Source organism: Dipteris shenzhenensis, chromosome 3 (assembly GCF_047967505.1).
Source record: "Dipteris shenzhenensis isolate YYH24624 ecotype China chromosome 3, Dip_SZ_1.0, whole genome shotgun sequence".
Lineage (NCBI taxonomy): Eukaryota > Viridiplantae > Streptophyta > Polypodiopsida > Gleicheniales > Dipteridaceae > Dipteris > Dipteris shenzhenensis.
Window position 1 is genome coordinate 8,235,036 of NC_141598.1, and position 5,952 is coordinate 8,240,987.

Here is a 5,952-nt window from a genome sequence, read left to right on the forward strand (position 1 = left end):
GTAACAATGTGGAGCTATGGACCAGATGAGTTCGAGGTTCACTGCTTGGTAGCACAGAGACTACAGATCTGATGTGTACCAACATTCGAAGTTTTTTTACATGATGTGTTCACTACACGATACACCCGCCTTAACCCTGGTCGGGTCAAATGGACCTGCAGGTCGGGTCAACCGACCAGGCCGGTCGGTTGACTGACCCTGGGTTGGTCAATTTGCTGGCCCTGGGTCTTTACTTGGCCGGCCTATAAAAGGCCCCACCCTCTCCATTGCTTGGTAGATCTTCTGGAGCATCTCTCTCCTCGTTTGTTTATTCCCCTGCTGTATATACAGTTGCCATTGCCTAATCTTCGGTCGATTCTCTCTCTCTGTGTCTAATGTATGCTTCCACACTGCACCACTCTCACAGGCTGTCCATAGCTGTAGATCCCATCCATCCATACAACTCTCTGCTCCTATTCTTAGTTTCTATGAACTCTTGCATTGCATTTCCCTCTTCTAGAATTGGCCCCCAAGCCCAATGATTGCCACTATCGGGCTTCCCCCAATACTTAAGGAAGATGTAGGGGCTCCAAAAAGGTGACAGTATGACAGGGACCCTGCAAGTGAGCTGCACTGCCATTTCCAAGAGGCTGTGGGCAACAATGACAAGCCAACAGCAAAGATTGAGAGCTCTCCACCACACTACTGGGAAGATGTAACATTTGCTCCTCAGTTGTGTTTAGCCTTCCCATTCAAAGACTGTTTGGGGGTGGGGGGGAGCGATCCTGGGTTGGACTGTCTTCAGTGAGCAAAAGGTATCAAGGCAATACTCTTTTCAAAGAGGGTTCACACCCCCACAGCCATAGGGGTACTGTATGCAAGAGAATATGGAGCTCCCATGGCCGTGTCACCTGAGGAACTCACAAATTCATCATGACCACTCAGCTCTACTTGCCCTCCCCCCTCCTTTGTCTGGGTATGCTTACCATCTCTCCCAGAGAATCCCTAACACGCATAATGATCAGATTAAAGTTCATTGATACATCAAAAGATGTACCTTCTGTTACCTATCTTTTGGTTCCCCCTTCCATTCCAGCCTTTAGTATCTCTCCAAGCTAAAACCTGATTTACTATAATTTTACTTCAGACTGGCTTAAAAGGACAGCCTTGCTGTGTTCCACACATTGCATGCATTGAATATTACCGGCTTCAAATGTGGCACAAGCCACGTCAAATATTGCCCTATTAACGTCATCTTCGACGGAAGTTATTCAAACGCTCATAACTAACACCTGCGTTTTGGCATGAGACATGCCATATATGGCTTGTGATTTAGATGAAATCTCACGACAATCAAAACGACAATGATCAAACCAGGGTTACAATGAATGAAATCTTACAACGATCAAATCAGGCAAGCTCCAATGAATGTAAGAAGTTTTGGTCAGACGGTGAGTAACCGCGTTAGAACGCAATGAGAATAGCAGTTGAGAAGGAACCACGTCAACCTGGAAGTTTCAACCGTGAGCTGGACAGAAGAAATCCGTCAACCCTTCCATGGTGGGATGCCAAGAGCGCGACTAACAGAATCGTCGACCTCATCATACTGATAGGAACGCAAATGTGAATCAATCAGACTATCAGAAGCAGCTTGAGACAGAAATCTATTTTATCCAAATTCGTATCACAAGACGCTATGAACTAGATGTGAAAGTTCACGAAAACGAACTTTTTTATTCCTGGAAGAATGACAAGTACGAAAGCCCTTACTTCTTGAAAACCAGCTGCTGACAGAGCACAAAATCCAACTGCGCCTATAGCAGAAGCGATGCCGACACCATTTAGGATCCTAACGGGCAAAGATCCTTGTCCTCTCTCGCGGTAGAGGAAAGATGCGGCGTAAAGATGCCAAGCAGCGCAAGAGGCCCAGACAAACCGCTTCCCGACTTCCGAGCCTCGATGTATGCCAACTTCCGACTCGGCCGAATGCAGTGAAATCTTCATTGGGCTCGGGAACTTCCACAGGAACGGTGAATGATTAAATCCGGAGCAAGAATGTTTTTTGCGAATCCGGCCACGGAAGACCGAATTCTTCAATCGCCACCGGCAAACTGTTTGACAGATTGTGAGAGCCAGCACCGGAACACTGAATTCTTTAATCGGGACTGGAAATTTTCATAAGGGAAAAAGAAAGTTGGAGCCACAGGAATGGTACAATCTTCGCCCTTTTTCAGCTTCAGTGGTAGAAAAGGATTTCAGAGACCAGCTCTGGATACCATTGCTTCGCCAGAAACGCCTCACTCCTCCTTCCGAGGATTGGACAGAGCAGCAGATTGAGCAGACCTGCGAAAAACAAATTTGCAAGGCCAAATTTCACGAATCAAAACTCGATTAGCGAAGTTCGAAAGAAAGATCAAGCATTCAGAATTGTCGACCTTGATCCCTTTGCTTGTTCACAGAAATCTTCATCCCAATGGTGCTGGAATCACAAGCGAGCTACAGAATGGGATGATATCATCTTCATTTTTTATATCTGCAAATCGCAATTCCAAATCTGAGTTGAATGTCAAAAAGAAGAAGAGGCACGGTCCCAAGAGCACCCCCCCTCGAAGAGAACCTAAGTTTTTATAAACTTTTTATTTTTGCAAGATCGGTTCACTATCTCACGGTTCTTGGCGTTTAATACTTGTCCACCTTTTTGCCATGCAATTTGAAAATTTTCAAATACTTGCCCTTGCATTTTATGTAGCAAATTTTTGGTAGCTCTAATCTCCTCATTGCTTAGCTTTACAACATGCTGGATTGAAAACTCGTGGATCACCATTTGAATTTCTAACTTAAGCTCTCTTCTTTTTCTCTCTTCTTTCTCTCGGTTGAGTTTCCATGATGAACGATTGTATGGTGATCTAAACATATCAACAATCATTATATGAGCACTCGAGCAAATAATATGAACAATAAAATATTATAGCTGCACATGCTGCAATGATGGCAGAAAAAGTATGCACAACACAACCATTGGAATTAAAAGATAATATATAAGTTCAATATTAATACCATTCAACAAAATTGATACCCTTGAACATCAAATTAGTAGAACCTTATAATCTCATAGTATAATGGCGGATCCTACTGGCTGTCCTTGGCATGGACTAGCTACCCTGAACCAATCCTACAAGATGCTTTGGGCAAACAGCCCCACTTGTTGTTGCCTCAAAATGCCATCAATAGCATGCTTAGAGAATGTTCCTGCTCATCGCTATGTGAGTGGCGGAAATGCTACACATTGAGTGGGCGTGGGCATTGGGTGGGAACGTCCAAGGCATTAGCATGCCAGGAAATCGTCAGCAACAATCTGACGCACATCGTGTGAGCAGAAGATCTAATTCGCCCTGCATGGGCAAGCCCCGTAATGCCTGCTAGGAGAGTGAAATTTTCACTCTCTCACCAGGCGGTGCGGTGCCAAGTTTTGGCCTGGTGGGGAAAGTAGCAATTCATGGGAATATGCAAGACGTTCAGCTTTTCTAGCATTTATGCTAGCATGGTGTCCTGGGGAGCGTCCTCTTAGACCTGCCTAGATCCGTTGCATGGAACTGTATCAGATAACCCCTATAAGCCACCTAGGAGAAATGTTGTAATCATCCTCAAACAACCTGCTCGAATTGCACCTCAGTGGAGGCCACCTATAGGTACTAGTAGCCAACCCTGTTGTGCTAGCTACAGATCGCCCTAGTGCTCAGAACTGCAGCCTCAAGTCAAGTTGGGTATACTGCTCTAAATCGTCGAGGATGTGGGTGTTAGCTTGGTGTGAACTAGCCCCACTAGTAGCAAGCAACCCTTTGAGGTGCCTGTATTCTGCATAGCAAAAGTGTACCAAAAATGCAACTGAACTTGATGCCATGTGAGAGGGTGACTAGCAACTATCAAATCCGAAGATTTTACAAGATTGCAACGGCAAGCATTTGAGAGCGGATCCTTTGCATCGAGAAGCTCAATCGAAGAAGCTGCTAGAGCAATGGCACTTTCATGCATTCTGCCAATGGATCCGAGATGTGCATGATTGTACTGAACCAGAGGCCATGGAAATGATGTACAAGGTAAGTCATTCACTAATAGTCAAGCATCCAAAGTTTCCGAACAAGAATTGGTGTTGTATCTAGCTAGCAATCTTGATTACATGAGACCATTTGCATGAAATCTTCAGTAGATCTTTGAGCTCAGCGAGGGGTTTAATGTCGATACATGACCGACATATAAGAAATAGTCTCAAGATCCAGCCAAAAGTCATCATATAATGAGATTTAGGCAGCAACAAGAAGAAAACAGGAACTACCACAAACACGAATGGTGAAAGAACACACAGTACAGATCAATCAACAAAAGGAACTCTTTGGAAAACTTGGAAATGCACTAGCTAGTTGCTTGTTCTTGCTCCCTCGCTCTCGCGCTTTCTCTATGTTGGTATTATGTCTCTTGAAATTGTTGTCTTTGGGCAACATCATGATCGATCCTCAGTTACCCTTTCAGAAGTTTTTGTCTTATCTATTGGACTGACGATTTCGCTCCTGGGAGATAGGCGATTTTGTTAAAGGAAGTTTTGAAAATATATTGCTTTAGTTTTTTTTACTCTTTGTCTTCGACCCAATGCATCTTGTTTGAAATGTGATGTAAAATATACATGTGTATGATTACATAGCTGTATCTCGATTTATCTTTTGTTTTAGTAGTGGTGTCGAATTAATTGCTTCAATCGTTGAAATGACTATAGATTTTGAAAAGCAACCCACCTCCTCAAGAGTTTTACGACTATGCTGACGTTATTGGAGCGTCAAAGCCAAGCTTTGCGCCAAATACATTTTTACTCTTGTGCTAAGAGCGAGAAGAAAACTCTCATACTCAAAAAGAGGACTACGCTCATATGCTCAAAGTATGATAAGAGAGAGGGATTTATCCTTAGCTAATGGAAGAAACTCAAAGATGATGCGTTCGCGACTCCTGTGAGCTATGGGCTAAGAATTTGTATTGACAACTGCAAACTATATTTATTCATAAAGTTGAAGAGAAGACAAGAAACTGTGCAACTTCAACACAAGTAATTGACTTCAACACAAGTAATTTGTAAGCCAAATGATGCTTTTATTTGCAAAGATGCATTAAATGCAAAATCTACGAGCCCAATGAAGCTACTTCGTAGGTGGAGCCTAGAGCATCTTAAAAGTGCAATCGAAGCCAAATCTGGTGCTATAATCACAAAATCATAGATTACATTGCGAAGCTACAATCACAAAACTAGTAGCCCACATGGCTACAGAAGCTGAAGCTCTGCAAAAGTTGAAAGTACAGTTGGAATTCATATAAACCAATGGCAAATGTGGGCAATTCATGTGAATCTGGGTGAAATTCCAAAAAGACAAATGGAAGTCCGTGAGGATGCAAATATTCCACAAGAAAAGAGTAGGAAGAATCGATCGATCCTTCCGCCCAAAAATGAAAACGAATGTCAAAATTTCTCCATAGCAGACAGCAGACAAACACCTGTAAAGGGGTCGAACAGTCAAACGTCTTAGAGACAATAGATGCTTACACTAGTTTGGCCATCACTCTCGAAGATAGGAAGCCTATTGCAAAATAGACGAACAGAGAGAGAGAGAGAGAGAGAGAGAGAGAGAGAGAGAGAGAGAGAGAGAGAGAGAGAAACTCTGTACACAAGCCAAAAATCCACAAGCAAAGTTCTTTAAATCCGCCATAAAACAGACTTCAAAAATGCTATTCAAGAATGGAAAATAACAATGAAGAAGGTAGAAATTAGAAATTTCTTTTATGAAATGAAGAGGGGAGATGGTATCCCTGCTTTAGACAGGAAGGATTCCCTTTGCTATAGCCTACCCCTAGTGACGCAGTGCTAATAAATCTCAAAATCTAGCACCTAGATGCTAAACCACCATTGCTAAAAGCATGTCCCCATGAAAGCTT

General features: G+C 43.0%; 1 long non-coding RNA gene across 1 annotated transcript; it reads right to left on the reverse strand.

Annotated features, from left to right (window-relative positions):
* Positions 1 to 1,243: 1,243 nt before the first annotated feature.
* On the reverse strand, positions 1,244 to 2,555 carry LOC147903310 (uncharacterized). Its single transcript, XR_015540803.1, has 3 exons — positions 2,415 to 2,555; positions 1,750 to 2,322; positions 1,244 to 1,585 (listed from the first exon to the last, which is right to left on the reverse strand). It is a non-coding gene; the product is annotated as an uncharacterized LOC147903310 (long non-coding RNA).
* Positions 2,556 to 5,952: the final 3,397 nt, after the last annotated feature.